This window comes from Dreissena polymorpha, chromosome 11, assembly GCF_020536995.1.
Source record: "Dreissena polymorpha isolate Duluth1 chromosome 11, UMN_Dpol_1.0, whole genome shotgun sequence".
Lineage (NCBI taxonomy): Eukaryota > Metazoa > Mollusca > Bivalvia > Myida > Dreissenidae > Dreissena > Dreissena polymorpha.
The window spans coordinates 54003795-54015990 of NC_068365.1; the positions used below are offsets into that span (position 1 = coordinate 54003795).

Genomic DNA, 12196 nt, shown 5'->3' on the forward strand with positions numbered 1-12196 from the left:
TAATTTAATTACTTAGAAAAAATGCCTTTAAATCCGTTATTTCTGTGGAGTTACCTCAAAACTTTTTCGATTATATCTTGTTTACATTTAAACGACAAAGCGCGAGATATTCCAATAGTTCCATGTGATACTACACCGTACTGTTCACGAGGGAAGCAACCCTTAACATTTGTCTTTGCCAAGATAACAAGAATATTCTCCCATGTACATCAGCGCTTTTTACCATTATATAACAGAGGCCGAAATTCGGCTACTTCCCAATTGAAAGTAAGGTCAATTTTCCCCAAAATTAATAGAGGAATTTCCCAAATTGTAAAAAAAATAATATATTTTTTAAAATTAGACATATTGGCCATCTCCCAAATTGAAACCAATGAGCTCTAATATGATTAAGAATGCACTACAATGTGTCTTTTAATACTTCTGCACAATGAAAAAGACCCTGTTTAAAAAACTTTTAAAAACACTGTCTTCCCAAAATGAGCAGTTATCGTGAATGAAATTCCCATTTTGAAAGGCTAGGGCCTCTTCCCAATTTCCTGATGAAAAGCCCTGTAAATATACATCACTCTGAACATTTTCTGCTTTATGGTGGCAAAACACATGTTTTTGTCAGGTATTATGGCTTTGAATAATGTTTAAAAATCAATAATCTCGAGTTTTCCTGTTATTCTTGTCAGTTCTTTTTGTATTGAAATTGCCTACAAATATGTTAACATGTATTTTGAACCATTAGTCTATATAATTTGAGCATTTTGTATTATTGCATTATTTTGCAAAGTACTGAGCAGAATAAGATATAATGGTCAGGACAAGTTGCTTTTTGTTCAGGAAAAGTGAAATTTTGGTCTACTTGTCTGACCCGACAAGTGGCTTCAAAAGTTAATGTCGAGCCCTGAGTTAGTGCAAAATACAATGAATTAACAATGAAAAATACAAAAAGTACATAAAAAAATTATTGTTAAAATACTTCTAATTCTTTGATCTAGAGGTGTGTTTGCCTTTTTTTTTGTTATTCCATTTTTTATTTCCATCGTAATATATTTATTACATAATTGCAGAACATATAATGTATGAAAAACTTAGTTTTTAATATATTTGTTTCACATTTTTCTCGATATAATTTTGATACAAAGCATCAGTGAAGACTATGGTTGGTGTGAATAGATATGTTTTAAGGTTCACCAACATGGAATAGAATCACAAAGTTACATAAATATATGGATAGAAACACAAAAACCAAAAATAAGAAAAAGAAAAGTGTATGTTGCTTTTGGGTAGGTGTACCTATGTAACAAAGGTCCAGTGAGTATAAAATATATGTAATTTATTTTGTGTTGTCGCTATTAATTCCTCGAGTTTAATTCGATTATTAAAAAAAGATACAAAAACATCTATTTGCGGTGTTGCTTTTTCCTGTTTGCATTTAAAGATAACATATTTAGCCAATAATATTACGGAGTTTATAACGTCAAAGACCTATAGAATACACAGATTGGACACTGTCTACTTCCCTATAGCGATATGCAATAATATCTAACGGCGGACGCGAGTCACATGACATTGATTTTGGAGATGCCGGTGTACCAGTAGATTCTTCTCTGTTCCAGCTACTGTCGGCCATTTTGTTTTAAAGCAATCAATTATGAGCAAAGTCGGTCGCCGCAAACAGACATATTCAATATTTGTTTGTGTAAATAAAAATAAGTTTTTATTTTCTTTGTTGATAATGCTTCAGGTTTTGGTAGTTATTGTTCTTATGTATTATTAATTTATCGGAATTTGAAAGAGAACAATGGATTTGTTCATTTTAGATAATTTTTGAAAAATTGAAAGGCCCAAACGATTTTTTTTTAAACTTCTTCATTTCTCATCACAGATTGATTAAGTAAGATGGTTATGCTAGGTTAGATGTTAATCTAGGTATGATTTATAATAAGTATACGAAAGTAAGGCATTTTAAAGGATTTTGCCATTGTACAATTTTATACTGTTATTTCATTCAATCATTTTCACACCTGTCGCCAAAGTGATTTGTTTCTTTTTGAAAAACTTTTCTATTTCTCATCCCAAATCGTTGAAGTATGATTTTCATGCTAGGAGAGATGTTAATCTAAGTATAAATTCCAAAAACGTAGAAGAAAATGTTCAATTTAAAGGATTTTGCCTTAAACAATGTTGGTACAATTTTAAGCTCTTTTCCTCTGTTGTACACGATTGCTGTCAAACGTGTTTTTGTTCTTTTTTATAAACTTTTTAATTTTTCATCCCAAATAGATAAAGTCATATTTTTATGCTTGGTGATATGTTTATCTAGGTTTGAATTAAACAAACTGGAGGAAAATGTTCATTTTAAAGAATTTTGGCATTGTACAAAGTTGGTACTATTTTTAGCTCTTATACCCTATTGTACACACCTGTCGTCAAACGTGCTTTGGTTCATTGTGAAAACCTTTGTTATTTTTTCATACAAACATAACATCTTCTTCAGTTCGCTAATTGATCCGACAATTAACACGCGCGTGAAATGTTTGTTTTTTTCCTTTTCGCGAAATCCTAGTCCATGACACTTAGAGCTTTTATAAATTACCAATAGAAAAAACACTTGGTTACAAACACAACTTTAATAACCTATAACTCATGAATAAGATCTAAATAAAAAATATGGAATTAAAAAATTGAAAAAAATCCACAGAATCAATATTGAAATAAGACTAACTGAAACCGTTTTTGGATCGAACGATCATAGCATTTATTATACTGTAATGTTGTTTTTATCAGAGACCTAGATCTATGTGTCCACATATATCTATCCGTTTTTAAATAATATTGTTTTATAAGGTTTTAAATGTTTGAATCAAAAATGTATACAAAAAATTTTTATCAGCAAAAGCCTTTCAAATAAATTATTCAACGGCATTCTCGCCGCGATTCGGAAATTCTTATAGCGCTATTACTTCAACGAGCGCGGCATTATTCTTATTTTAGGTTAATAAAATCGAGATTTTGTAAAAGCATAATTACTCATGTTTCTATGAAACTTTATTTTACAAAAATCGGACCAAGTTACAGCCGCCTTTCTATAGCGCCGTAACATTTTAGCATAACTTTGCTCGATAATCGTAGCCGTTGCTACTGGACACGTCGCTATCTTATCGCAATGGTGATACATCGGCTATCTTCGGACTCCTCTGATTGATTTATGGAATAAATCGTCTGCTGATCATAAGTGTTCTTATCAGTTTCTCGACCACGTGACCCCGCCGAGAGATAGCCCGATAAGGCGCGAAGTTTCCAATCTGTGTATTCTATAGGTCTTTGATAACGTGTGCATTTTTGGAGTCAGCTATGGTGAAATTACAGAATGATATTTTTGCAAAATTTAGTTCAATGTTTTCTAACCTTTTCAATTTGTTGTCAATAAAGTTTTTGATATCCATCCAAAATGTTTGGATGAAGTGACAATCCCAGAATACGTGAATATTCTTTTCTGAGTACATATAACAAAAATCGCATAAGGTTGACGGAACGAGATGGCATTTATGTAGGTAAGTGTTGTTTGGTAAAATGTGCATGAGATATTTATATTGGAAACTTCTAAGTTTGGTGTCAATAGTTAATTGGACTGATTGACTGAAGATAGTTCTTTGATTAATGTCTGGATTATTAAGCGTGTTTGCCTTTCCAAAATATGAAACGAAGATAGCTTGTATCTGGACCCAGCTTCTGACAAAAGACAGACAAAATGACACTAAATTAATCATTTTTTTCACAATTTTTCAAGGTTTAGTGATTGTGTCCCTTCCATCATATATCGAGCGACCCACCAGTTTCACTAGTCACATGCACCCCCTCTCCTACACTACAGACATAACCATACCACTGCAAATTATTTTAAGTTTTCGTTTTTCCCAAGTGCTAATGTGATGTGGAAAAACCTCCCTACCACTACAGTTTTACATCCTGATCTTGAAGGGTTTTAGCAGTGCCTGCTTTCCCCTTCTGCCCCTTGAACTTGGGGAGACATGTTTTTATCAGTTTTTAACTTTAAATCACTTCACCTTATATGATAAATCAATCATACTTTTATCTTTCTCACTTTTAACACTTTTACCTGGCACTGACTGCGCACCTGTCAATAATACCCGCAAGGGGAGTTAGACGGTAAAGATAGATAGATAGAAAAGTAATGACATACTATCCGAATAAATTGTCCGAACAAATGTACAACACAGAAACTAAGTCATGCGAAGAGTTTCAACATTTCAGACCTGCAATTATAATTGGCTCTCTTTATTAAAGATTATAAAAAAACAATGCAGATGCAAAACGTGAACATTACAAACCGAAGTTACAGGCACAAGTTTTTTCGTCAGGTGTGTTGCCGGTGTCCAGGTAAACAGTAGGGGTTACGTTATACTAAGTAGTTATCCATATCATCACCGAAAAGCACCGAAAAGCACTCAATTTCTCTCTATATATATGAAATTGTTCGTTTCTAGTTTAAACATATTTATTTAAAAAAGCATTTTTATACAAACAATGTCATACAACATTTATGTTAAATAATAAGTTGTTTGAATGGGATAAGAACGAAAAACAGGGTCTTATATGGTTCTTCTCCCTCGCCTTGATATATTTGATACAGTTGCATGGTTAAGTACGAACATAATTTGAGTACACAATAATAAATCAAGAAACACAATGGGAGGCGGAAAACTACAACGGGCGAGGCATGGTATGGTATTGCGCAAGGGGGGGTTAGAGGGTTAGGGTTAGGGTTTGGGTTAGTGTTAGGGGTCGGGTTAGGGTTTGGGTTAGCCTAAACCCAACCCTAACCCTAACCCGACCCCTAATCCTAACCCTTACCCTAACCCTTTTTGGGAGGTTATCACCCCTGACCATGCCTCACCCGTTGTAGTTTTCCACCTCCCAAACACAATAGACAAAAAGAGCAACTCCGATGACAGGGTGTCTCTTTATAAAGGTAATAGGACGAACGTTGTAGGTGTAGGAAATAAAGTGGGAGAAGTTTGGGGAAAATAAAGGATGTTTTGAAAGAATCTGTAGCATATAACGTATCAAATCGCTTACTATCAATAATGAATTCATGAACTGCATCAGCTATTTTGGTATTTGTTATGAAGTCACGAGAGTCGTCTCCATATAGAATAGTTTCAATGCATGGGACGGAATATATAGATTTCGTATTTATAAGTTCGCCGCGAATATGTGCATACTGAGTGCAATAATAATTTCCCATCCTAGCTCATTATAAAGATCTTCTAATGAGATTAGGCGCGTGCATCCAGATGTTATTCGTTTCTAGTGTGTGTTAATGGGTTTAATAAGCTATAAATGGTTACATTTCATGCATATGTATACTACCTTTTGTTTTGCATGGTGTATTAATGACCAAAGTTGGATATATTGGCAATATACCAACCGAAAAGAACTTTTTATGAAGATCGAAAAGCACTCAATTTCACTATATATAAATGAAAAAATCATTTTCTAGTATGTGTAAACGGGTTTAATTAGTTACAAATGGTTAAATTTTATGCATATGTATACTACCTTTTGTTTATCGTGATGTATTTATTACCAAAGTTGGATATACCGGCAATATACCAACCGGAAAGCACTTCATATGACGACCGAAAATCACCTCTGTCTCTGTCTCTTTGTCTCTTTGTCGTCTCTTTCTCCTCTCTGTCTCTGTCTCTGTCTGTTCTGTCTTGCTCGCTTCTGTCTGTCTGTCGTCGTTGTCGTCTGTCTGTGTGTCTGTCTGTTCTCTCTCTCTGTCTCTCTGTCATATCTGTCTCTGTCTGTCTTCTAGTCTGTTCTCTTCTCCTCTCTGCTCTCTCTCTATATCTCTGCTCTCTATCTCCTCTCCTCTCTCTTTCAAAGAAAGTATAGTTGATATAGCATCTCTATCTCTCCGTCTCCTCTGTCTCCCTCTGGTCTGTCTCGTTCGTCGTCTCTATTACTACTCTCTATTCTTCTCTCTCTCTCGCTCTCTTCTCTCTCTATCTTCTCTCTCTATCTCTCTCTCTCTATCCTTCTCTCTTGTTCTCTTTCTCTTTCTTCTCCCTCTCTCTCTTCTCTCTGTCTCTCTGTCTAGTCTGTCTGTCTGTCTGTCTGTCTGTCTGTCTGTCTGTCTGTCTGTCTGTCTGTCTGTCTGTCTGGTCTGTCTGTCTGTCTGTCTGTCTGTCCTGTCTGTCTGTCTCTCTCTCTCTCTCTCTCTACTCTCTCTCTCCTCTCTCTCTCTCTCTCTCTCTCTCTCTCTCTCTCTCTCTCTCTCTCTCTCTCTCTCTCTCTCTCTCTCTCTCTCCCTCTCTCCCTCTCTCTCTCTCTCTCTCTCTCTCTCTCTCTCTCTCCAAAGAAACGTATACGTTTGATATAGCCATTATCGAACAATACTTTATATTACTTGATACTATAGAGTTTACGATGTATGTCAGCACAATTCCAACTGACATAGTAATATCAGTTTGAAATAATATGAAATTGAATTCACACCTCTCGCTTATGCAGTATTCACTCAACGTGCAGTGGCCCAAGCATTTTATATTATTAGACACTATTGAGTTAATGATGTTCGCACAATTCAAGCTGATAGAGTATAGAATAACAGAATAATCAGTTTTTAATTATGTGTAATTTAATTCACACCTCTCACTTAACTCAACGTTCGATGACAAGCTCACAAAATTATTGCAACTAATGCAAGCTAAAAATTAATATGTGACTACTCGCTATACAACCAGTATCATGAGAAAATGGATCTTATTTAATTGTGGTCTCCTCTTTGAACTTATTTTGTCTGTCGACTTTTAGAATAATGTGCCAGTAATAAATGTAATGCTTTAGAGTCACATGCTTTATTTAAGAAATGAAAGATGCAAATGTGTCTTATTTATATTTTTTCTGTGTCTGTAATGTATCTTATTTATATGTGACTACGTGCTTATTTTTTTAAAGAAATGATAGATTCAAATGTGCCTTATTTATATTTTATCCATGTTTTAATGTGTCTTCGTTATATAAGACTACATGCTATACTGCCAGTGTCATGCGAAAATGGATCTTATTTCTTACTATCCACCTTCACACTCTATTAGCGCGGTCTTTAAGTAGGCTATCTCTATTTGAAGAACAGTTTACTGTGAACTTAATAAAAATGTGCAACGGTGATTTTGATCCATTCTCGTTGTTAATTTTAAATGTACACACCAATTAAACAATAAATGAAATCAATTATTTCGGCAGTAAATCCAATTTTTCCAGTACAGTAGCCAGGTGCTGATAAGATAGGGATCACCACAGCAGGTTGCAAATACAAAGTGTAGACTTCCCCTGTTTTATTATTGTTTTTGTTGAAATTACACGAATTTCCAACTCCGTTTGTATGGTCGTCAGTTTAAATGAGTTTGGTGCAACTACTTTGGTGTTTACCAAACACTACAGAAACATTGCAAATGCATTAATATAAAAGTTATATCAATATTTAATGAATATTGATAAAACATTTTGCTATACAATCTTTCTAATCATAATCGTCGGTTGTGTGCATTATTCACATGGTCGTTCTATAAATCATCGGCAAAATGACGGTGCAGTTAAACTACATATTATTGAACCTTGTTGCTTTTTTAGCAATGCACTCTTAACCTTCAGAATATGCTAACAGTCTTATAAAAAATGCATCCGATGGGTTAAAGCTCCTCAAAAGGGGAGCAAATGGTCACCGCTTTTGTTCGTTCGTTCGCCCGAATTCAACTTTTGATGGAATTGAGTTGAAGAACGTAAAACGAATTTACCTGATACTCAGTTCATCCTTTTCGAAAATTCGAATTCCGAAATTCAGTCCTCCCAAGACTAACTCTCTGACTGAATTCTTTGACACAATACACATTATCCGAATTTAACGAAAACTTTATATGCAGCCCGAATTTGACGAAAACTTTATATGCAGCAGCCCGATAAGCTGGATATACGCACGCAATGGGGTGGATAAGAACTAAATGAAACGTTTATGCGGTATCCGTATTTGTATATTTGGATGAAACTTAAAACAGGCATCCACAAAAGATAGACATTATCAATCATATTGTCAGATCGTCCGTTAAAGGGGCCTTTTCACAGTTTTTGGCATCTTTTGAAGTTTGTAATTATATGCTTTATATTAATAAATGTAAACATTGGATCTAAAAAGCTCCAGTAAAAAACCAAGAATACAATTTAAAAAAGGAAAAAAAAGTAGACCGCATCAGGGCTCGAACCACTGACCGCTGGAGTCCTGAAGTAAAAACCAATTAGACCGCTCGGCCATCCTTCCAAGTATGTATGAAAGATGTATTTTATACTTTATATAAGCAATCTTCGTAGTTTCACAAAATTAAACGACAACAACAGAACTCTCCAAATTATTCAATCGTTTCTCGTTGCAACGCTTTATAATTTTCAGGTTTTTAAATCGTCAAAAGATGCATATAATGGCTATATTAGACCATGGTAAATGTTCAGTATTACTGTTTCCTCACAAATATCATAACTAAAACGAAAATTTGCGAATTTGAAACACCTTTTTTCAATTTTGTCAATTTACCGAAACGTGAAAAGATCCCTTTAAACATATTTTTCAGGGAGTTATTGCCCTATAATTAATATTGTGACATTTTATTGAATATTGAATGTTTATGCGCAAGATCTTATGAACTATAGTGAACCGAACTTTGACGATACTTAATCTGTATTATTTAAGAGGGTGACCACACGAATTTAGTTAGGTCGTACCGCTTCAGTGATTTTTCAGTTAGTTATTGCAATTCAATTAACACGTTGACATGCTCTTATGATCTTTTTTTGTTTTTGTGCGGGAGATCTCATAAAAAATCCTCATTTTTCGGGGAGTTGTTACCCTAAGGCCTTTAATAAGAAAATGTTGTTTATATGAGCTTTTCATTTGTACCAACAATCTTAGTAAGTTGAGATCCTAATTTGATGTTACTTCATATATTATGTCCTTAAAAGGTTCGCATATTACCCGGCCGTTCCGGTCATGATTCATTTTCACAGTGTTATTAGTCTTTGGTACAAAATATGACATTTTTGTATTGCTTTGCAAGATTTCTGATACTAATATTCCATTATTATGTAATTTATTAGGCAGCTTTTATAACAAGGGGCTTTGCGCATATTGCCATGTTACTGGTATGCTCTTACAAAAAAAGGATGCATATCCTCTTCCAAAAATCAGCGAGGTACTTGATACGTTTTCAGGAGCAAAATTCTTTTGTATTTTAGATTTTACAAGTGGGTACTGGCAAGTTTAAATGTCTGATAAGCAAAAACACTTGACCGCATTCAGTTCACACTGCGGACTGAACCACTTTACGGTCATACCATTTGGACTTTGTAACGCGCCTTCTAGCTTCGAAAGATTAATCGAATTGGTGTTTCGAGGCATGCAATGAAAACAATGTCTGTTCTACTTGGATGATATTATTGTCTTTGGTAATACATTTGAGAGTATATTACAAAATCTTCGCCAAGTCTTTAGCAGATTTCGCTCTGCAAATCTGAAACTGAAAAAGAACAAATGTCAATTGTTTCAAAAGCAAGTTGAATACCTTGGTCATATTATTGAGAAAGGGATCTCATGTAATCCCTCCAAAATCCAAGCTGTTCAATCTTGACCAATTCAACAAAACAAAACTGAAGATAAAAGCTTTCTTGGACTTCTCAGTTACTATCGCAAGTTCATTCCTGATTTCGCTGCTCCAATAACTGAGTTGACTCATAAACGAAGAAAATTTGTCTGGTCAGATGCTTGTCAAACCGCTTTTAAAGAACTGAAAACAATGTTGATTTCTCCCCCTTTATTAGGTTACCATGATACTACAGGAACATTTGTGCTAGACACAGATGGTTGTCAAACTGGTATCGGTGCAGTTTTGTCTCAAATTCAAAATGGGGAAGAAAGGGAAATTGCTTATGCAAGTAGGTCATTGAGCAAGTCACAACAAAAATATTGTAATACACTAATAGAGTTGTTAGCTGTGGTAACATCTGTGAAACAATTTCGACATTATTTGTGGGTCGCAAATTTCTTGTAAGGACCGACCATGCATCTTTACCATCGAAAAAAAGAGTTTTTGTACTGGTTTGATTGAGCACTAGGAATTTTAAATGCTCGAGAGTTATTTGTAATATGTCGGCCTAAAATGTTCGACGATGTATAGTCGTGGGTCATCTGGGTCCACTGCCGTCACCATATATATATATAAATGTATAGGACGGAATTCGAGGTGGGGGGGGGGGAATGCTTTCTAAATTTCTTTCGTTCTTACTTTCACATATATTTATTAACACCCAATGTATAAAGAGCATTATTGATCAATAACATCCATTGTTTTGAACGTTTGTTCTTTAAATGTTTTTGTTAGTTTCGTTGTGTATTTCTTATTTAAGTTACAAACCACCTATATTTTCATATTTTAATTTCATATTTTGACAAAATATAGTGTTTGTGGGAGTTATTTGAATTTATCTCTCACAATTAGGAAAGCTCATATTAAATTGATTTTCCACTTTTGTAATGGGATTTGTATGCAACAAAAAATATAATGTTTAATTTAATTTAAACTTTAATTATGTTGTATTGCAATAAAATATAAATTGCAATTTCATATTGATGCAATTAAGATTGCATTTTAACCCATCTGAAAAATGAGAAAAAAAGTGAAAACAAATACAAATATTGTGATGCAAAATTGCTGGCCGCTGGCCGGAGAAACGGGGTTACCGCTTAAGAGGGGTGCATTATATAGTGTTTATCGACGGTCGCGGCACAGACCGGCCGCCTACACGGGCGACCGGCGCTGAGGGGTGACCGGAAGTAGGGGTTGGACTGTACTTCCATGAGAGAATAAACAATCCCATAGGAAAGCCAATTTCGAACACACATTATAAAATGATGGGATGGATTATTTACACACAAAATACATCAAGTATTGATCTAAAAGAAGCAATTAGTCGCATACTTAATCTTGAATAAGGATATCCGATAAAAAATGGTACTTTAATTTGCTTTAGTTTGGTTTCGCGAAATTTTGCCCGTGTCTGTATTTTCTTACTTACATTATTTCTGTTTACTTTTTAATTTTTATACCCTTCGATCGATACATATCAGAGCACTACTATAAATAGAGAGTCAAAACTATAACATGCATTAATTTTAAAACGAATATTTTTAATTGTTTCTGTTAAATGTAATGACAAACTTTGGCGCATGAATTGGTTAATAAGTTTCAATAACTAATAAATATTAAAGAGTCTTACATTTCAGAAAGTTTAGTATTGGTTATCTGAACTTCTTTTTGAAAGTTATTGAATTCGTAAGTATAAAGCAATAGAAGCAAACAATGGATTACAATTTATCATTATTGGGATATTCGCGCATAAATGCGAATTTCTTGTACACAAAAGACATGGATTCTTGATTCTTAAACGTTTACCGAGCCGCCAAGCTCAGTTTTTGGAGCGCTTGGTTACACATACGAGGATCGCGGGTTCGATCCCCGGCCAGGCTACACAATTTTGGTGGATATCGGTCATGAAATCCTTTTTACCGCCATTCTGCATCTGATTCAAGTTTCTGGCATAAGTGAAAGCCTTTCGTACATGTAAACTGTTGAAAACGGCAAAAAATCCATCTAAACTAAACAAAACCAAACATTTTTAAAACAAGCAAATTCGTTGAATTGATATCCCCCGTCAAACTAGAGCTTTTTCACAGACGTTAACCATACCCCCACATGCTGCATTTACCCAGAATATATACAAAGGGCCATAACTCCGTTATTAACAGATGGTGTACAATGCCATTTGGCGTGCATCGTCTTCTTATCCATATATAATATATACTCATACCAAGTTTTAATGAAATCCGCAAAAGCACTTCCAAGATATGGCTCCGGACACAAAAGTGCCGGACGGACGGACGGACGTAAGGACGGACGGACAACGCCACAACAATATCTCTCCGCCTTTGGCGGGGGATAATAAATAAGTTCTTTATTTAAGTCGATAATTTCCAAAAAAGTGCAATGAAGTAGATTAAGCACGGCGGAAAACACGAATAGCACGCGTTAAATATGTATCAGCACGCGTTAAACATTCCAATTGAAAT

General features: G+C 34.7%; 1 protein-coding gene across 2 annotated transcripts in view; it reads right to left on the reverse strand.

Annotated features, from left to right (window-relative positions):
- Nucleotides 1-4429, reverse strand: part of LOC127851279 (protein O-mannosyl-transferase TMTC3-like) — a 93362-nt gene extending 88933 nt beyond the window's left edge. For both annotated transcript variants that reach the window (XM_052384931.1, XM_052384932.1), the window contains exon 1: nucleotides 4347-4429. The gene's annotated coding sequence lies outside the window, so the exon portion shown is untranslated. The remainder of the gene's footprint in view (nucleotides 1-4346) is intronic.
- Between the last annotated feature and the right edge of the window lie 7767 nt (nucleotides 4430-12196).